Source organism: Nicotiana sylvestris, chromosome 10, assembly GCF_000393655.2.
Source record: "Nicotiana sylvestris chromosome 10, ASM39365v2, whole genome shotgun sequence".
NCBI classification, from domain to species: domain Eukaryota; kingdom Viridiplantae; phylum Streptophyta; class Magnoliopsida; order Solanales; family Solanaceae; genus Nicotiana; species Nicotiana sylvestris.
This window is the reverse complement of record NC_091066.1, coordinates 121,348,849-121,371,714: the sequence shown is the minus strand read 5'-3', so window position 1 is coordinate 121,371,714 and position 22,866 is coordinate 121,348,849. Positions and strand designations below refer to the sequence as shown.

The 22,866-nt window shown below is 36.2% G+C and overlaps 1 long non-coding RNA gene across 1 annotated transcript; it reads right to left on the bottom strand.

Annotated features, from left to right (window-relative positions):
- Nucleotides 1-21,851: 21,851 nt before the first annotated feature.
- LOC104228317 (uncharacterized) lies at nucleotides 21,852-22,451 on the bottom strand. The gene is made up of 2 exons (XR_711317.2): nucleotides 22,343-22,451; nucleotides 21,852-22,243 (listed from the first exon to the last, which is right to left on the bottom strand). It is a non-coding gene; the product is annotated as an uncharacterized lncRNA (long non-coding RNA).
- Between the last annotated feature and the right edge of the window lie 415 nt (nucleotides 22,452-22,866).

Here is a 22,866-nt window from a genome sequence, read left to right as displayed (position 1 = left end):
GGAGCACCTCTAGTAAGTGAGGAGAGACTGCGGATGGGGGGAGAAGGTGGCGCTACAGGTACATTCCTCGGATGTGGGCATCACAGATCCTGCCGATCGATTCCTGAATGTGTACACGTATCCTTTCACACTGGTCCCCCTTGATAGGGTTGTGCTCGACTTCTATTTAAAGTATCGGGTTACCTTGGTGCAGATACAACCGTCATTTAAGCGAATAGTGTTGATGATGAGGTTCTTTGCGGAGAAGGCAGGGCTCGAATTTACACTCAGTCATCTCATTAGGCTGTACCGACCCTTTCAGCACCGAGCTCGAATTATGAGAGCTACTTGATGGAACAGGCATTCTACCTTTTAGCTTTTGAGATTAACTCTTCATCTATCCTAGTTGCAGCAAAATATGGAAGCCTTGGAATGTCTTTGGGATGAAGCCGACCGAGTCAAGAACAATTGTGATGAGCTAAGAGCTCGGGCGAAGGTTTAATCTTCATAGGAGAAGGATGCCTTGGCTAAAGTTCCTGCCTTCGAGGCTCAACTCTACTTAGCTCGTGATAATGCTTTAGTTCAAGCGGATATGATCGTGAAGCTCAAATACGAGCTTTTGAATGTTAGGGATGAGATAGTTGATGCCCGGACCGGAGTAGGGCTGAGCCGAACTAAGGCTGATTGGGAGATGGCGATTTATTTAAAAAACGCTACCGATGCTCAAGCTGAGTTGAGAAGGGTCCTCGATCGTGAATATAGGATCGAAGAATATGCTCGTTGCAAGTCTCAAAGAAAGATTCCCGAGGAGATCCGCGCCAGGGGTTTTGTCCTCTCGGAAGAGTTGGTGTGAGCGAGGGCGGACGAGCGTGATGCTCGGTTACTTCTGTTTGACACTAAGGAGAGTGAAGATGAGGCCGGTAGGTCGTAGCTCCCAAGGGTAGGGCGTAGATTATTCTGTTTTGTATGTAGCATTTTCAGAGCATGTTTGTAGATGGAGAATGTGTTTTTTCGCGCATGTGTATAAAAGAAAACCTTGTGACTTTACTTCTTTTGTACCCCTTTCTGTCTTGAATTTGGCCAGATGAACTGGTCTCAAAGTCGGTAAGAATCCTTAGATTTGTGATATGGCCCTGGGGCTCATTAGGCTGGCCCGGGGGATCTTACGCGCTCGGTCGATGCGACCTTTAGTATAAGTTGGCATTTGAGCTCTTATGCTTTTACTCAACTTTTTTGGGTTTGGTCCCTGAGTCGGATTCCGACTCGAACCCATTTGACCTTTAAGCTTTTATGTTTGCGTGGTCTGGTGACAATGGCTCTTACGCCTTTGATCAAAGCGATCTTTTATGTGCATGGAGCTGAGGCTCATTAGGCTAGCGCAATGGCTCTTACGCTTTGCCCTGAGGCATATGTAGTTAACTATTTTTGGTTTAGTCTCTGAGTCGGGTTTCGATTAGAGCTTATTTGACCCTCAAGTTTTGATTTGTGTAGGCTGGCGATAATCTCCGAGTTATCGAGGTTGTTTTGGCTCGGGGGCTGTTACTCGTGAGCTCGGTATTGCCTCATTGAGGGATTACAATTTCGGAGATTCCGACCCTGTGGTCGTACGATTTTTGAGATTTTGGCACCGGTCCTCGAGTGTTCGCGTCACTTTTGGCCTTGGAGATGTTTCGTGATTTCATGTTGCCTCATTGAGGGCTTATGAGTTTGGAGTTTCTACCCTGAGCTCATGCGGATTGCGAATCGTTGATGCTAGTCTTCGAGTATTCGGGATGTTTTTTATGGAGGAATCATTTTGGAAAAAATGTTGAGTTTCCTTTGGATTATGAGATGCTTTGACAAAATGTATCCTTTGATTACTTGGTACAAGTACATAAGTCTCCGCCATCGAGGGCCCGGCTATGCGGACACGGTTTATTTGACCGTTTGGTCTGGTACATCATTTTCCTATTGGGGCCCTATTTAATGTTTCACGGCTCTTCCGAGTGGATGATTTTTCGAGGGGATGCCCTCCAGTGTTCGGGGTTGATTGCAAAAGAATCCTTCAACACTTGTTGGATCTTCCTTAGGTAGCATATAGGCGTCTCCTTGTTAAAAACCTTGCCAGTAAAATCCTCTACGGGACAAAAACTCGGTCGAAGGAAAAGAGTGCAATGGATGCTTTAAAACCTTATGGTCTTCGAGCTGGGTTAGCGCTTTAACTTCTTTTACTGCTTTGATCGGGCGCCTGCATAAGGGTTAGTGCAAAAAATAGAAAACGAAAAGGAAGACGGACGTACCTTAGTGTGGGATGTGTCGGCGATATTCCGAGGTTCGATATGTCCCTGTCACTTGTAATAAGGACACGGTACGGTCCTCTATTATGTTTAGTCAAGCTTAACCGAAGATGTATTTTGATTACCCTTTGGCTCTTTCAAGAGTGGAGGTATTGGTGTCGGTGCCACATCATGCACCGCGAACATTTCCCTTGCCGCATGTTGTTCCCCGTGGACAGCTTTAATCCCATCCTTTGTTGGGAATTTCATCATTTGGTGGAGGGTGGATGGTACTACTCTCATACAGTGTATCCACGGTCGTCCGAACAAGGGGTTGTACCTCATATCTCCTTCGACGACATGAAATTTGACATTTTGGGTCGTGCCGGCCACACTGACTGGGAGGGTGATTTCTCCTTTCGTTATTTCACTTACCATGTTGAATCCATTGAGGACTCGAGTGATGGGCACGATTTTGTCTAGCAGTCTGAGTTTCTCTATTATCCTCGACCTGATAATGTTGGCCGAGCTACCTGGATCCACGAGTACACGTTTTATTTGAAATTTATTCACGAGGAAAGAGATTACCAATGCGTCATTATGAGGTTAAGACAAGGTCTCGGAGTCCTCATCGCTGAATGTGAGGGCATCTTCGGATACGTGGGTTCGCATTTCTTTGGTGATGGATATTTTTGTCCTTCTTATTACGGGTTCCTGGGGAGCATCGACGCCTCCCAAGATCATGTGGATAACATGTTATGGCTCGTTTGTTTCGTTCTTCTTGGCCGCCTATCTTTCTCAGAACTAAATTGTGGCTCGGTCGCTTAAAAATTCTCAAAGGTGACCTTTATTGAATAGCCTAGCTACTTCCTCTCGGAGCTGGTGGCAGTCTTCGGTCCTATGGCCGTGTGTGTTATGAAATTCACATACTAAGTGGAGATTCCTTTGGGAAGGATCGGCCTGGGCCATCTGGTGTCTCTGATTGCTGATGGAGAACACGATATCTGACACATCGACGTTGAAGTTGTATTCTGATAAGCGTGGTTTCCCTGTTGGCCCCGTGTTTCCATTGAATCCAGTTTTGTTAATGAGTCCCCGAGGATTCTGCTATGGGTTGATCAATCGATTGTTTCAAGGTGGGTTGCTCCTCGGGGCGTTCCTCCTGTCTTTGGTGTATGTCTGATATCTTTCTTTATTTGGAATTAGCTCCTTTATCAGAAGCCTACTGGGGTATACTGAGCCTGAGGGAGCTCCTAGTTGATCATCTTCGACCCTGATCTTTGACTGGTATCGGTTAAGGACGTCCAACCAGGTCATGGTGGGATACTCGATCAAATTCTCTTTCAGCTGCCTTGAAGCCACTAAGCTCCGCTCATTTAGGCCTTAAGTGAAACCCTGCACTGCCTAGTCGTTAAAGACCGGTGGTAGTTCCATTCGTTCTGTTTGGAAGCGAGAGACGAACTCTCGCAGCATTTTGTTCTCCCTCTACTTTATCTTGAACATGTCAAATTTCCTCGTTGCTACTTTGATGGCACCGGCATGTGCCTTTATGAAGGAGTCTGCCAGCATGGAAAATGAGTCTATGGAGTTGGGAGCTAGGTTGTGATACCACATCATGGCCCCCTTCGAGAGTGTTTCCCTGAACATCTTCAGTAAGATAGACTCGATCTCATCGTCTTTTATGTCGTTGCCCTTCACTGCGCACGTGTAGGTAGTAACGTGCTCATTGGGGTCTGAGGTCCCATTGTATTTTGGGAGTTCTGACATTCTAATCTTCTTTGGATTAGGTTTCGGAGCCACTTACTCTGGGAACAGCCTTTGCACAAACTTCTTTGAATCCACGCCTTTTAGGACAAGGGGTGCGCCCGGGATTTGGTCGACCCTAGAGTTGTAGGTATCGAACTTTTTATCGTTGACTGCTATCATTTTCTCGCCGATTCGATCCTTCTGGTGAGATCCTCTAGCATTTTTACGATGGCACGATCGGCTATCGACCCATTATTGCTCGATCTTTCCGATACCTATTCGGCCGGGGGAGCTGTTCCTGGTGCTACTGTGCTAGGAGTTTTCTAGTGGCTTTGCAGCTGAGCGATAACCAGTTGTTATGCCTGCAACATTTCAAAAACAACATGGAGGCTAACCTCCCATTCTTCCCTGGTTGGGGTCTTATGAGCTCCTTGTAGGTCTTCTTAGTGTATGCTTCTGTTGGTGTGTGAGCTTTCATCGACCTGATGTGCGTCGTGCGAACCCGCAACTGCTGGAATCGGTCCTGGTGCGTTCTCCAGATTTTGTGGTGGAGCACCAACAATCGGAACGGCCACACCATTTTCTCCGTGGTTTTCAAGGTTGTCATTGTCAAATCTATTTATTGAGCCAGACATTTTGACCTAAAATCGAAGATCTTGGACAAGAAAAAGCGTGAAAGATAACCTGCTTTATGCAATGAAACCAGCAGGAAAATAATCACTATTATTTTTAGTCCCACGGTGGGCGCCAAACTGTTTACCGTGAAAATGGTAATAGCAATTAAATTTGTTGATGGGACGCTAAAAATACATGATCTATTTTTATGCTAGTTGTTAAGCAGTTGATGCTAGATATATGAGCTTAGCGACAAAATAGAGTTCAGGGGAAAGCTATAACCAAACCAATAGGCTTGCTATTCGGGTCCTTGAGCTTGTCGACTGGAGGCCTCGAGGTCGATTCTAGAGCTCGGTCTTGAGCTATTGTGGGCAATCGAGGTAGGGCTAATAGTTATGAGATAAATAAGGGAGGCTCTTTATGGCCAATGATAAGCAATAAACGAAGAACAAGTATGAAGATAGTGAATAAGAGCAACAATATGGACAGAGTGCGTTAGAGAAAAAAAAAGAGTTCTTATATATTTTGTGTGGAATAATTGGAGCAACAGTTGGTTAGAAAATTGCAAGGAACTCCTTTATATAGAAGAGGAATCCCTACAGGGTACAAAATATATTAATTGTAAAGATATGGAGATGGGACAGCTAGACATGACAACCTAATTCGGGTTCGGAGTAGGCCGGCTAGGCATTGTCAGACTTAGCCGTGTGTCTTGGGAACTCCCCATTTTTACCCTAGCCACGATCAATATTTCCTCTAAGTCAGGTGTCGACGAGCCTCGAGGAAGGAAACTCGACCGCAGCTTTGCAGCCTCGAGGCTTCGAGTTGATCTTCTGAAATGCCTTAATAACGAGAAATTGGACCCTCTTTGCTGAACGTGAGAGCATCCTTTGGTGTGTAACTCCGAGTTCGCCTTTTCCCTAGTTATGGATATCTTTGTCCACTTGAAAACGGGTTCCTGTGGGGCGTCGGCCCCTCCAACGATCATGTGGATGACGTGATGTGGTTCTTCTAGTACATTTTTCCTATTTGCATCTCTTTCTCGGAAATGGTTCTTAGCTGGTTACTGAGAAACTCAAGAAGATGCCCTTCATTGAACAAACAGGATACCTCCTCCCTAAGCTGTCTGCAATCCTCGGTCCTATGATCGTGAGTGCCGTGACACTTACACATCAAGTTGGGATTCCTCTGTGAAGGGTCCGATAATCTAGGTTTTGGCCACCTGGCATCTTGGATTTTCCCTATGGCTGATACAATGCCCGAGACATCAATATTGAAGTTATATTTTGATAGTTACCAGCCAAGTAAGCCTATCGAACCCAGCTTTACCCATGAGTAACCGGGAATTTTGAACTTAAGGATATGGTTCAGCACGGCGATGCCTATGAGGTTTATATTGGTAATGATGGGGTGGTACGGATGCATGTCCGTATTTGTGTACCCGATGTGGATGGGCTACATCAGTTGATTCTTGAGGAGGCCCAAAGTTCGTGTTATTCCATTCATTCGGGCGCCGCAAAGATGTATCAGGACTTGAGGCAGCACTATTAGTGGTGGAGGATGAAGAATGATAAAGTGGAGTTTGTAGCTTGGTGCTTGAATTATTAGCATGTGAAGTACGAGTATTAGTGACCGGGCGGTCTGTTTCAGGGGCTTGAGATTCCTGAGTGGAAATGGGAGCGTATCACCATGGACTTTGTAGTTGTGCTTCCGCGGACTTTGATGAAATTTGATGCTATTTGGGTGATTGTTGTTAGGCTGACTAAGTCCACACATTTCATTCTGTTTACCTTGAAAATGGTAACTATAATTATATTTGATTTTGTGGTTCTAAAAATATGTGATTTATCTTAACACTAGTTGTTAGGCAATAGATTCTAAGTATGAGTAAAGAGAATTAGAAATGCAAGCCAATAGGGTCACGAGGCTGGGCCTCGAGCTAGCTGGAGCAGGGCCTTGAGGTCTAGACAAGATTAATAGCTATGAACGATTAAACAAGAATAAATGATAATGAGGGCCTTAAAGATAGTATTTTATGGCTAATAATGAACAATGAATGAGCAATAGATGAACAATGAAAGAATAAGCAATAAATGTGAAGAACAATAGTGTTTGCAAAGAGCAGAAAATGTTGTATTGTATTAAATGTGTTTTGTAAAATCCGAATCCCTTACATGATGACAAGGGTCCCCTTTATATATGAGGGGTGAATCCCAACACGGTACATGTCTTATAAAATATGAATAAATGCTACTAGTACAGCTGTGTAACGGCTTAGTATGGATTTGTACTATTCTTGCAAACCTGGCCAGTTCTAACCACATGTACTTGGGAATTTTCCCACCTTTCCATGACAATCATCAATTGTACTGCTCCGAGGTCGACCATGGTGAGCCTTCGATGTGCTCCCTTGAGGGTCTCACCTTACGCTCTGCTTCGGGCTTCTTTGAGGTTAGGTGTGGAGGGCAAAATTGCCCCAAAGTTGAACTCCCCAATTTTGGAGGCATAACCATTCTAATTGGGACTACCTATTATTCAGAGTGGTTGGTTAAGATCTATATCTTCAAGATTGTTCGCCTTCATGGTGTGCCGGTGTCCACTATTTTAGATCGGGGCACACAGTTCACATCACAGTTTTGGAGAGCAATGTAGCGAGAGTTAGGCACACGGGTTGAGTTGAGTACAGTATTCCACCCTAGGACGGAAGGACAATCTGAGTGCATTATTCATATATTTGAGGACATGTTACATGCTAGTGTCATGGATTTTTAGGGTTCTTGGGATCGATTTCTACCACTTGTAGAGTTTGTCTACAACAATAACTACAAATCGAGTATTTAGATGGCTCCGTATGAGGCCTTGTGTGGGAGGCGGTGTCGGTCTCCGGTTGGTTGGTTTGAGCCAGGTGAGGCTAGGCTAATGGGTACTGACTTGGTTTTGGACACTTTGGAAAAAGTTAAGTTGATTCAGGATCTACTTCACACAGCACAGTCCAGACAAAAGAGTTACGTCGATCGGAAAGTTTGTGATGTTGCTTTCATCGTGGGAGAGAAGGTATTGCTTAGAGCTTCACCCATGAAGGGTTTTATGAGGTACGGGAAGAAGGGAAAGTTGAGCCCTTGGTATATTGGCCCTTTTGAGGTGCTTGAGAGGATTGGAGAGGTGGCTTACAAGCTTGTATTTCCACCTAGTCTATCGAGTGTTCATCAGTGTTTCATGTTTCCATGCTTCCGAAGTATTTCGATGATCTATCTCATGTTTTGGACTTCAGCACGGTTCGATTAGATGGGGATTTAACTTATGATGTAGAGCTGGTGGCCATTTTAGATCGGTAGGTTCGAAAGTTGAGGTCAAATAATATAACTTTAGTGAAAGTACAGTGAACGGGTTAGCCAGTCGAGGAGGCTACTTGGGAGACCGAGCGGGAGACGCAGAGAAGATATCCACACCTATTTGAGACCCCATGTATGATTCTAGACCCATTCAAAGACGAACATTTGTTTCAGAGGGGGAAAATATAATGCCACGGCCAGTCGTTTTGAGTATTCCAGCCCTTTTCCCTCATTTATTGCTTATTCTATATTTGTTTGTTTTTATGTTACTTGTCGGGATGGTGTGTTTGGTTCTGGTGATGTTTTAGAATGAATTGGGACACTTAGTTTCAAGGTTTGAAGCCAATTTTTAAAGAGTTGACCGAATGTTGAATTATGTATAATTGACTCCGGAATAGAGTTTTGATGGTTTTGATAGCTCCATATAGTGATTTTGGACTTATGAGTGTGTCTGGATATTGATTTGGACATCCGTAGATGATTTTCGTTTGAATTGGAAAAAGATGGAAATTTGGAAGTTTGGAGAGTTGAGATGTTTGATCGAGAGCTGACTTTTGTCATTACCGGGCTCAGATTTTAGTTCCAGAAGTTGGAATATGTCATTGGGTCATTTATGATTTGTGTGCAAAATTTGAGCTCAATCGGAGTTGTTTTGTCATGTTTCGACATTGATTGTAGAAGTTGGAAATCCATTAGTTTCATTAGGCTTGAATTGGGGTGCGATTCGTGTTTTTGATGTAAATGTATTTGATTTCCTTAATCCCGATCACATGAGAAGGTTCGCGATCATGAAGGCTTGTTTGGGTGACTGGTGAAAATGGTCTACACGTTCGCAAGAGTTGGTCTGTGATTGCGAAGCATTGGTCAGTGGTACTATGCGAACGGGTGAGTGGTACCGCGTTCGCGAAGAAGGAAGGGGGAGGCTTGGAAGCCCACACATTTGTTTTACGCGATCGCGAGAGGGAGTCCGCAATCACGTAGCTTCAATTCTATGTGCATCGCATTTGTAGCTGGAGTTATGCGTTCGCGAAGGTCATTTATGAGGCAACATTCTTTTGTTCTTCGCGGTCACGAGGGACTTTCCGTGATTTTGACGAGGAACCTCTATGTAGGAGAGATTAAATTTCAAAATCGAGTGTTTGGGCCTGTTTCTCATATTTTGAACTAGAGACCTCAGTTATTGGTGATTCTATGAGGGAATTTCAAGGAGTTTATTGGGGTAAGTGATTCTAACTCAGATTTGGTTAATATACAAGAATCTAACATTGTTTTTACCATTTAATTAGTGTTTTGGGTTGAAAAATTTTGGGAAAATTGTAGAAACTTCATAAACTATGTTTTGAGGATTTGAAAGGCGATTTGAGGTAGGAATTGGATGATTTTAGTATGGTTGGACTCGTTATTGAATGGGTGTTTGGATAATTTATGTTTTGTCGGAATCCAAGACGTGGGCCCGGGGTTGACTTTTGTTGTTGACTTTTTGACTTTGGTTAAATATCTTAGCTTTATAATTTGGAACCAATTCCTATAGCTTTTATTAATAGTATTACATTATTTTTGGCTAGATTCGATCCTTCCAGAGATTGATATGCTTGGGAAGGGCTTGCTAGCGGAGTGATTTGATTTTCTTAAGGTAAGTATCTTATCTAAACTCGGTTGAGGCACTAGTTGCCAGAATTATTATGATAGATACATGCTATTGGGTGCGCACATGTGTGGGGTTAAACCTATGTGCAGACACGGGGCTATTTATTCATGTTTAGGTTGTGTTCATGCTCTTATAAGCATATAATTTGACTGTTAAAACTTAAGTTATGATGGCTCGAATATTTGTGACATTGTTGTTAACTATTTAATCCATATTTTAGGCTACATAGGGGCTTAATTCCTGAATGAACTGATAAATGTTATTCTTTGATGAAATTGCCGGTTTTAGATATGATATTACACTTTCATATGCCTATACTTTAGCATATCGTATATACCAGTCCAGGAGCATGAGATTTATTATTCACTCGTTTCATATATGTATACTTGTTTATTTGCTCCTATATGATATAATCGAACTAGTGCCTGTGACCACACCGGGAGAATTGTGTTGTTGTGCATGTGACCATGACGGGCGAATTGTGTTTGTTGGCACATGAGTGGTCCGTGCAGATCCAGATATTGATATTATCAGCACATGTGTTATCCGTACAACACGTGAGTTGTCTGTGCGTGTTCTATTATTAGAACGTGAGGTGTTCTTGCAGTGGGTGGATTACGTATCTATCTCCCTAGGGTCACCTTCACATGTTTCTGTCTTGATAGTGTACACATGGTTATTGAAAAACTGATTAGTGGTTTGGTATGGATATGGTAAGGTTGAGTAAATCTGTCCAGTAATTTGTTTGTATTTTGCTTTTGATATTTACTTGCAATTTCCTTGATCATTTTTCTAATTTACCTACACATCATCTCTATATGCCAAGATATTGACTGAGAAGGGTATTTGAGAAACAGTACACATAAACACACGGATTTTTTTCTTACTGAACTTTATGATTTATTAAATTATTGTTCGGTACCGATTTAAAAGATGAAACTACACAAGTGATAGCTAGCATCATTTGACAATTTGGTGTTTCTCTTACCTCGTCGTGTTTATTTATGATATTTGTTGAGTACATTGGGTTGGTTATATTCATACTACACTCATCACTTAATTGTGCAGATCCAGGTGTAGGGACGAATTATCAACAGTAGGCTTGCTTTTTGGACTATCTGCTAGAGGAGAGGTGGAGTTGCATCCTTGAGTGTAGGTTGACTTGACTTTTTTTTTCATACTGTTGTTACAATTTAGACAGTGTATTTATTATTCTGTTTCAGACTTATATTCCATTGTAGAAGCTCATGACTCCATACTTGCCAGTTTTTGGGAATTTACTTTGTATTAGCACTTGTATTATATTGAGACCTCAAACTTATGCTATTTATACAAATATCGTTATTCTATTGCCTTCGTTATCATGTTGCGGCTTTCCTAGCCAGATGTTAGGAGTCATCACAACGGGTAGGGAAATTGGGTCGTGACAGACCTACTTAGTTCATTTCTGTTGTTGAGTTAGCTGCTTAAATTGTAATTATGTATTCAGTCATATTCAGTCATTTGCATATCATATCTCAGTCTCTGTCATCATTTATTATCACATTATGTTATCACTTTTTTGGGCTGAGTGGTATGAGATTTGTGAGACTGTGAGACTGGAGAGTTTGATGACTAAGTTGGGACCTGAGAGGCGCATTGTGAGTGATATTTATGGGATCGGATCGCACACTGCAATAGGCATTATTGGTCATTTATGAGTTCGGATTGTACACCACAGCAGACATTATTGGTCATTTACGGGATTGGGTTGCACACCGCAACACGCCTTATTGGTCATTTATGGGATCGGGTTGCATGCCGAAGCAAGCTTTATTGACTTATTATGGGATCAGGTTGCACGCCATAGCAGATCATATTGGTTGTATATTAGCACTCGGGCAGCATCCGCACCGCTAGAGTCTGACATACCAACAGTGAGCACAAGTACCGTACAGTGCTGAGTGATTGTGTGTGATGAGTGGGGGTTAAGACAGCCAGATTGAGTACTGTGAGAGCGTGAGTACTTGGGAGTATCACTATGATGCATTACATTTTACATGCATATTTGATATGTAGTCATAAACATGTAACATTCCTCATGCTAGTTATACTTGGCATATTTTATCAGTGTTGAACTTAAATTGTTGAACTCGAAAGTATGTCAACATTACTGTAATGTGTACAAACTGAATATGGAATTTCTCTAAGTTATTACTTTCATTTCCCTATTATATCTCTACAAGCATTATCTGGATTTGGACAGTAACTTTTTGATCTTGTCACTACTTTCAGTCCAAGGTTAGTATTATTAATTATTGAGTACATTGGGTCGGTTGTACTGATACTACACTCTGCAATCTGTGCAGATCTAGGTACATTCAAACACGATGGTTGCTAGATTTGGTGCAGTATCTTCTCGGAGACTTTTAAGGTAGCTGCTATGACGATCGCAGACATCGACTCTCCTTCCTTTGAGTTTATTCAGAACTGTTCTATTTTTCAGGTAGTTGTATTATATATTTAGACTGTGTTGACACCTAGTAACTCATGTACTCGGTAACACCAGGATTTTGGGATTTGTTCTCGTGGAGTTTCAGTAGTTGTTTTATGAGATTTTTACTATGGAACATATCATATCATGTTTTTAATTGAAAATGCGTAGTTATTTTGTGATTGTAGGCTTGCATAGTAATTTGATGCACCATCATGACATGTTGGGATTTGGGTCATGAGATCAAATCGGCCTTCAAACCATCAACTTATGTTTTAGAAAGTTTTTACTAAAATCACCAATTTCTCCAATTCAAATTATTAATCAAACACTAAATCGAGGTTGGAATCATGAATAATAATAAATCTGAGTTAAAAATACTTACCCCAGTCCAAATAGTAAAAATTCCCTCCTAAATTGACCAAACCGAGCTCCAAAACCTTGTGAGAAAAAGTAACCAAATTTTGAAACAAGAAAAAAAATACAGCAGCTTTCCCAGCTCGAATCAGGTCTTAGATAATCGCAAAACTCATGTTTGATAATCTCAACATTATTTTTGTGAGATTACACTCAAGATAGCCTCTTGAATTACCCAATTTGGGCTTAAAATGAGGGAGATATGATATTTTGATGTTTTAAAAGAAATCTGAAAATTGCAGGGATATAAATGGCATTTTTCTAATTACTTACACCAAGAAAAAATCAACAATAAGAAAAGCTTCGTATTAGCACCCAAAACTCATTCTGAACCTGACGGACACAAACCATATACTCATTTTAACCGTAAAGCACGCTACGAACCTGCTCGCTCACTCAAAACACTAAAAAGAGGTCATCTTGACCCGGTATTCACCATGGTCAATCTTTAAATCCTTAACTTAACTAGTTTCTCAACCAATGATCTAGAACACACCGAGCCTCTCTGGACCCCATCCAGTCACACCAATAAGTATAAATACATCATCCAAATTCATCTAAGGCCTCAAAACACCCACATAAACACCACAACAAAGAATCGAGGCTCAAACTGAATATATATTATTTTTTTGAGTTGTTAAATCTTCATTCTTTCAAAAGAGTGTCTGAATCACACTCTAACACTTTGAATTACTTTTAAACATTGCAAACAAGTTAAATTCAACTGTATAGACCTATCCAAAGTTTCAGAATACCAATTGGAGTCTAGTAACATCAAAGTTAAGTCTTGGTCAAACTTATGAACTCTTAAGTTCTTCAAATTGCCAACATTCAACGATTAGTGTCGAATTATTCTAGGAAGCCCCAAAACCAAATTCTAACATACATACAAGTCCAGAATCATCATACGAACATATCAGAACAATGAAAACCTAATTCTGAGTTCAACTCTTCCAACGTAAAAAAAAAAAAAAAAAGAGGTTAAATAAGAAATGGGCACCAAGACAGATAACTGAACAATATAATTTTTTAGATCTAGATTGTGTAGCAGATATAAATAAAATACTACAATTATGGATAGGATATATCTCAGAACAACTAATAGATAATAAAATAGCAATAGCGGAAACACCAGGATATATAGAAAGAACATTAATAGGAACTGTAAAATTATGGTTACAAAATTTATCAAGTGAAAGCTTAGACACATTAAGGAGTAATAAAAAACTTGACGGTACAACTACAACAACAGTTACAGATATATTAAATAAATATGAAATAGCAATAAGAAATGAATTTAGTAGTATGACAACAGAAGTAGAAGAACAAAATAAAGAAAAAATTACAAATAGAAATTTAATGACAAAATTAGCAATATGTAATATGTGTTATATAGATGAATATACTTGTGCATTTAGAGACTATTATTATAAAGGAACATATAGTCCAGATGAAAGTAAAGAGATAAGAAAATTATATTTTACAAAATTACCAGAACCCTTTAGCTCAAAAATAATAAAAAATTGGAACGAAGCAGGACTAGCAGATACATTAGGAGCAAGGATAAAATTTCTACAAAACTGGTTCATAGAATTATGTGAAAAATATAAATAAAACATGAAAATGGATAAAATATTAGTAAAAAATTTGGCATGTTGCAAAAGTAGAATAGCACCCCAATTTGGCTGCACAGATAAATATTACAAAAAAAGAAGGAAAGAGAAAGAAATTTAAATCAAAATATTCAAAATATAAATATAGGAAACCAAGAGGAAGATATTATGTAAAAAATTATAAACATAAAAAACCATATAGGAAAAAGAAAAAACTAACAGAATGTACTTGCTATAATTGTGGAAAGCTAGGACACTTAGCCAAAGATTGTAGATTACCAAAAAACCCAAAGAAGAAACAAATTACCGAAATACTAATAGATAATGATAAATATACACAAATAGAATATGTAGATTATGAATTAAGCAGTGAAGACAGCATATATGAGATATCAGAAAACGAGTTTTCTGAAAATGAAAAGGAAATAAATAAGGATATAGAGGAATCAGATGAAGAAAATTATGACTGAAAAAGATATACAAATTATACAACAAGAAGAATACCAAGATGAACAATCTTCAGAACAAAAAATAATATTTGACGCTAATATATTTGAACAAATAAAAGGAAAAGAACTGGATCTAAGCATAGATAAAATATTAGAGGTACCAACAATAAAGAATTGGTTTAAAAGACAAAAAGAAGAATACTATGTAGTAAGCCAAAGAGAACATATAATAGACTGTAAATACACTAAAGGTAAAGCAAGAATACCAATTTTGAATAAAAAACTACTAAATAAAGAAATACAAGATATAAAAGCAAAAAATCCAATAAAATACGTACATCTAGGAGGGACAGAGATACTAATAAAAGCATGTTTTAGAGAAGGAATAGATACCCCTATAGAAATATACTTGGCAGACGATAGAATTGTACAACCTATAGAAAAGAGTATAATAAGTGCAGTAAGAGGTAACTTAATATACCAAAAATTTAAATTCATAATAAGTACCAATTATTCAGTAGCAATAGATGATAAAAATATAGATAAATCGTTAGTACTATACTGGAAAATGTCTGGAATAGAACTAGCACCAGGAAATAAAATATTTACAGCAAGATTTAAAAATCTATATGTTTTAACAACAAAACATAAGATAACAGCTAAAAATAAAATAAATAAATTAAAAATAGAAAATCCATTCGAAAGAATAGTATCAGTTATAGACAACAATGATTATAGTTATAAGGAAATGGATATAGAAGAAGATTTAGAAATAGTAAAAGAAAGATTAAGCACGTCAAAACGAACAGGTAATGAAATACCAGAAACATCATCAAGAACAAGTATATCAAGAAGTACATCAAGAAGAGTAGATTATATAACTCCACAAAAATTAATAGAACAAAAAATAGAAGAAATAAACCCACACCATTATTATATAACAGGAATAATGGACCAAAGAAAATATTTAATATTAATAAATACAGGGCAGGAAGAGAATTATGTTATAAGAGAATTAATACCAGAACAAGAGATAGTAACAATAGAACAGCAAAATTCAGAACTACCAAAAGCGTTAAGAAAAAACGAAGAAACAACTGAAAAAGAATTAATTATTGGAGGAATACCAATATTAATAAATTTTAAAATATATCAAGGCGATAAAAACATTACACTAGGAATAAAATGGTTAGAAAAAGTCAAACCATATAAATTAGAAGATAGGCAATTAACAATAAGTTATGAAAATAAGAAAATAATAATAAAAAGAACTTTGATATAATGCCAAAGATATACATACTTGCCAAGATAATAGTAGAAGGATATTATAATAGATACTATACACCTATGATGGATACAGGAGCAGAAGCTAACATGTGTAGACATAATTGTTTACCAGAAAGTAAATGGGAAAAGCTAAAAACCCCTATAGTAGTAACAGGATTCAATAATGAGGGAAGTATGATAACATATAAAGCAAGAAATATAAAAATACCCCTGGATTAAGGGAAATGAAAAAATTACCCAAAAATTAGAAAATATAATACAAAATAACCATAATATAGAAATAATCATTTTCTCAATAAATAAAATAAAACTACTACAAGATAAGTTAGAATTACTATATAATGATAATCCACTCCAAGGATGGGAAAAACATAAAACAAAAATAAAGATTGAACTAGTAGATGAAAATAGCATAATAACACAAAAACCTTTAAAATACAATTTTAATGATTTAACAGAATTTAAAATGCATATAAAGGAATTATTAGACAATAAGTACATACAAGAAAGTAATAGTAAACATACTAGCCCGGCATTTATAGTAAATAAGTATAGTGAACAAAAACGAGGGAAAAGTCGTATGGTTATAGATTATAGAAATTTAAATGCAAAAACAAAAACATATAATTATCCGATACCAAATAAAATACTAAAAATCAGACAAATACAAGGATATAACTATTTCAGTAAATTTGACTGTAAATCAGGATTTTACCATTTAAAACTAGAAGATGAATTTAAAAAGTTAACAGTATTCACAGTACCACAAGGATTTTATGAATGGAATGTATTACCGTTTGGATATAAAAATGCACCGGGTAGGTATCAACATTTTATGGATAATTACTTTAACCAATTAGAAAATTGTATAATATATATAGATGATATACTGTTATATTCTAGAACAGAGAACGAACATATAAAACTACTAGAAAAATTCATACACATTATAGAAATATCAGGAATAAGTTTAAGTAAAAAGAAAGCAGAAGTAATGAAAAATCAAATAGAATTTTTAGGTATACAAATAGATAAAAACGGAATAAAAATGCAAACCCATATAGTACAAAAAATAATTAACTTAAATGAAACACTTGATACAAAAAAGAAATTACAATCATTTTTAGGATTGGTTAACCAAGTAAGAGAATATATTCCTAAATTACCAGAAAACTTAAACCATTACAGAAAAAATTAAAAAAGGATATAGAATATCATTTTGACGAAAAGGATAAAATACATATACAGAAGATAAAAAATATGTGTAAAAATTACCAAAACTATATTTCCCAGATGAAAAGAAATAATTCACATATATTGTAGAAACTGATTCTAGTAATCATAGCTATGGAGGAGTTCTAAAATATAAATATGATAATGAAAAAATTGAACACCATTGTAGATATTATTCAGGATCATACACGGAACCACAAATTAAATGGGAGATAAATAGGAAAGAACTATTTGGATTATATAAATGTTTGTTAGCATTTGAACCATATATTGTTTATAACAAGTTTATTGTAAGAACAGATAATACGCAAGTAAAATGGTGGATAACACGGAAAGTACAAGATTCAGTAACTACAAAGGAAATAAGAAGACTTGTATTGAATATACAAAATTTTACATTTACAATTGAAGTAATATGAACTGACAAGAATGTTATTGCAGACTACTTATCAAGACAAAAGTACTCAAACTGATGAGAACCAAGAATCGAAAGATATATTTGCAATCCTTACTACCCTATCATTACATATGGATAGTATGGGCAAAAGATTACAACAGCTAGAAAGTCAGCAGCATGACTATAAAAATGCGGAGCTAAGTCGATCGGAAGACTCTAAACTTCCAGAGATAGAAGGAGATGTTGGGAAACTCCATAAAACCCATGACAAAGTTTGTTTACCTACAGCTGCAGGCACAAGCAAACAGGTGCATAAGAAGCTACATACCAATGTAAATCTAAACAACGTATTTGATAAGCCATTTACATCAAAAAAGCCAAAAGAAGCAATAGTTATAACCCCACAAACTACAACCTATGCTAATAGCCTACACCACAACAAAAAGATATACAACCATATTACTCAAACATATATTGAGAATATATACAAAATTCAAACATTTCAGAACCTAAACCCCAGATCAACTACTACTACAGATCCAACACAGGATTATGTAACCCAAAAACTACAGGGATATAATAGGCTAATAGCACAACCAAAAACAAAAGCTAACCTAGTAAAGACATGTTACAACTATGGACTACTCAGCACTGTATATACCCATGACGGAGAAGAAATAATTGGAATACCAGAGCTATACAAAGCATTTGTCACCTTCAAAAGAATTACAAAAGGCAACCTATTCTTCATCAAATTCTATACAGCACCAGCTGAAATACTATATGATGAAATAAAACCCATTATACAAGTGATAAAGATAGGACTAACACGGGATATGATAATACCAGAAGAAATAGAGCAACAACCGGAGATACAGAAAATGGAGATACCAAGTTTCTATGCCAACAAAAGAATAATTGGTATAACAACTATTATTCAAGAATTAGCTAACAATTATCTACAAGGAAATGCTATCTGGAGCTATTATTCCAGAGACCAGTTAATGATATATGCCAACTCAAAAGAACTACGACAAGGAGATATGGATGAAGTTCAGAAATGGATTTTATCATTATTAAAGCCAGAAATGCAACCAACTACCAGAGCATTGAAAAAAGAATTTATTTCTAATGACTTATTGACAAGATACTGCAAACTAGTAGGACACAAATATCCAGACCACATATGCTCGAATTCAATGGAGAAGATAACCATGTACCAGAAGTCCAACTAGAATAGAGATATCAGCAAGAAGACAAAAGAAGAAGACAGCTACTGGAAACAAATAATGTAAAGGGTAGAGTCATGTAAAAAAGTCGTAAAGTAAATAGTACGAGTCATAATCATGAACAGTAAAGGTCGTTCATGAATAATAAGAGTCATGTAAAAAAGTCGTAAAGTAAATAGTACGAGTCATAATCATGAATAGTAAAGGTCGTTCATAAATAGTAAAGGTCGTTTGTAAACAGTAGGAGTCGTTTACATTTCCTATATATATTTTGTAAATCAGAAGAGGACGGACATCCTCATCCTCACCTTCTCTCTCTTATCTTCTCTCAATAAAATATCTGATTATATACAAACTTCTGAAAGCTATGGAGCATTCAAACGAGTTACAAAACCAGGTAAGTTTATTCATAATCATGTTTAACTAAACTCTTATATTCCTTATAATCTCTTGAATATCATAATTGTTTATCATGTTATAGTACTGTTATAAAGAACATCTTGAGAAAGTTTGCCTGTCTAATAATGCTGAGAGTAGTTAAGCCCAGACTATGCCATCCTAAAGTGGAAACCAGTAGGCAAGGAAGCCGTTTAGGGGAGTACACAGAGTTGAGGCGCTGTTAGGGTAAATGATTGAAGCATGAAAAACATGGTAGTGACCAGAAAAGATTGTTCAGTATAACTTATTAAAATATGATAAACTCTATGATAAACAAAGAGGTTAGAGGGAATATGTTTAGTAAACACATGATAAGGATAAATAGTAAATCTGAATGAACAACCACACGTATTTATTAGAAGAAAATATTGACTACAAAATACTTATATTATATATCTTTAACAGACTTAATAACGATGTTAAAAGAAAAATTTATGATATTTTAGTTACTTTTGAAATAATATATGTAATGGAACAAGCATTTACAGAACTAATTGTATCACAAGAAATAGATATATTAGATCTATATGAATTAGATTTATATTCAGATTAATGATCACATATCAAGTTAATAAAATCTGTTTATAAATGAAACATAACACTTTTCATTACATAAGATTCTATAACACCCAGAAATGGAAACTTCTTAAAAACCTCAGTAACATAAATAGAAAAATAGATTGTGTTAAACACAATATTAAAACCTGCAAAGACATAATTAGATATAATAGACTACGTAATAAAGCTTTATTAACTATAGAAAAAGAAATTGAATTCTATGAAGATAATCTTGAAAGTTATCAACACAGAAAAGAATTAATTCTGAGAAATATAGAAACCATGGATATATGTATCAACATGTATACATCTCAGTATTAAAGATCCTAATAATTAATAAAGATGACCCCCCCCTCCCCAAATTGGTATCAGAGCTATGATAAATAAATATTTATATTAAGAAATAGAATCATGAAAAATAACACTGACATTAATAGTACAAATCCGCAAAAAATACCCATAAACAGTGAGACAACTAAAATAACTAAGAAATCGAAGAAAATTAGAAAGGAACTAAAGAAACTATACATAGAATATAAATACTTAAGTATCACAAAAATAGACAAAGCTAGGCTATCTAAATTAATCGATATAATATCTAAAACAGAATATAAATATATTTGTTATTTAAGAGATAAAAGATGAATAAGGAAGAATTCGCACTTGAAGAAAAAACATATGAAAATCCAGAAGGATTAAAAATAACAATAATATTTTCCAACTTAGGAAGAAGATACAAGAAAATAGGGAATAATCTAAACTTAATGTTAGAAAAAGAAGCTGTGAGACTAGAAGATAGTTTAACCGCAATGGTTAGAATAACAAAAGAGAATGAAGAAATAGATAGAAAACGAGAAATTAAAGAAATACAACAGCAAGCTAAAGAAAAAATACAACAGATAGAAGAAGTAAAAAACAATAAAATAACAGAATTAGAAAAAGAATTAGAAATGCTAAAACAACTGTATAATAATAAACTAAAAGAAAAAGAAAAACGAAAAGAAGAAGAACAAGAGCTAAGACTGACAAATGAGATAGAAAAATTTAAAATACAATTAGAAGAAGTACAGGATAATCCAAATATAAGCATAAACGAAATAAATGACCAAAGTGATAACGACGAAGATCTAGGAGAAAACTATTCAGAAACAAGTGAAACGTATACAGAACTTATAAAAGAAACAGAAAAGGTAAAAACAAACCCAGAAATAAATACAGGAGATATGAACGAAGATAAACCAAGCACATCAGGAGTAAAAAATCCAAAACAATTAAACCCAACCTATTACAGAGTAAGTTATGATGCATATGATAGAAACAAAACATTATGGGATAAGAGGTTAAATAAGAAATGGGCACCAAGACAGATAACTGAACAATATAATTTTTTAGATCTAGATTGTGTAGCAGATATAAATAAAACAATCATTTTTCCAAATCAATCGCGAACCGCTCAAAAATCGAAACCAACCATACAAGCAAGTCCTAATACATAATATGAAGCTACTCAACGTCACAAACAACCGAATGTAATGTTAAAGCTCAAAACGACCGGTCGCGTCGTTACAATTCTTTGCACAATACTTTTTTTCCCTAGATCTTCAGTCCTATCTGTTGTATCATCCGCTTCTGTTATCTTATTACTTTGTTATTTTTAGTGCTTGTTGCTTTGAGCCGAGGGTCTAACGAAAATAATCTCTCTACCTTGATAAGGTTGGAATACGGTATGCCCACACATTATCCCCTCCCCCAGACCATACTTGTGGGATTATACTGTGTTTGTTGTTATTGTTTTTGTATAAAAATTACTATGGATTTGTTGTGAAAATTTTACCCGCAAAGTTTGACTGTTCAACTCAAAAGTTCAAGAGAAAATCCAGAGGAATTGCATATTAACTCATGATTATTCTTGCAAAAATGTTGAGCACAATTACAATAACCCAACTTGAACTTTTTGTGGGTGTGTTAGCACGACTTAATGTCGGGATATCATATAAGATGATGAAATATGTTGAGAATAGAAAGTATAAGCAACATTATTGTTGGATAATTATTTCATTTTATTTATACACAAAATAAATAAATTAATTAATTAATTAAATTGTCTATATATACAATACATCTGTAGATAAAAGTTGTACATGCATGATAAGAGCACGTAAAATCTAGCAAAGATAACATGTGATTTGAATATATTTTTATTCTTGAATCTGATGCCATCACTTGACATTCTTTATTATTCTCACAATACATGGTAAACACGAGAAATGAAACAAGGAAGAAAACATAGAAATTACGTGAAATCATAAATGTGTAACATTGTTTTGTAGCAGATTGTTTCAATGGGATTTTAGAGTTATACATGTGATCCCCCTCCAATACCGCACTGGAAAGTATAGAATGTAATGTAATCACAGGAACAACAAACCCAACAGTCGCTGCAATCACTATTAGACGTACAAGATCTGAAACAAGTATTAAGTTGCGGGAGTAATCTTCCTTGGATTTTTGAGAGATCATTATCAACATCTCGTGCAGCCATTACTTGTATCTTGGAGAACTCCATCAAATTAACTGAAAATATCACCATTACAATTATCAAAATCAAATCTTAGAGAGACATTCTTATATATACAATGTAAGAAATGTAGTAAATTGGAGATAGAAACTAACCAGTGGCTGACATTACAACAATTGCGTAAATGAAACCGAACTTAAAAAATGCCATATTTAGAATAGTAATTCACGCTTTACGAATTTTTTTTGTGAGTGTATTTTTGCTTTGCATATGGGTGTAATTTATAGACCCCCATGTAATGAATTGGCATATGGGGTGGTCATTAATAGTTCCATGATAGGTTCCTTGTATATTCAACATTTTATAATATAAAAAATTATATTGAAGTTTTTCCGAAGATGGCTTATGTAATATAATGTATTTTTTTTTTTTGTGTTCTTTCTCTCTCGCATTTAATATAAAATAATTTAATAATATTTAATTCATAGAGTAGGATTGAGACTTATTGCTATAAAATACAATCTTTTGCATTTTAAGATCCACTATTTTTGGAAAGCATGTGAGCATTAAAGACGAGTTAGACATATTTTGTAATTTTAAATTTGCAACTAGAACATGTTCTTGAATTACCCATAGTTTACTTTATTACAGGGGCTCGTGCACACTCTTTTTTTTAATT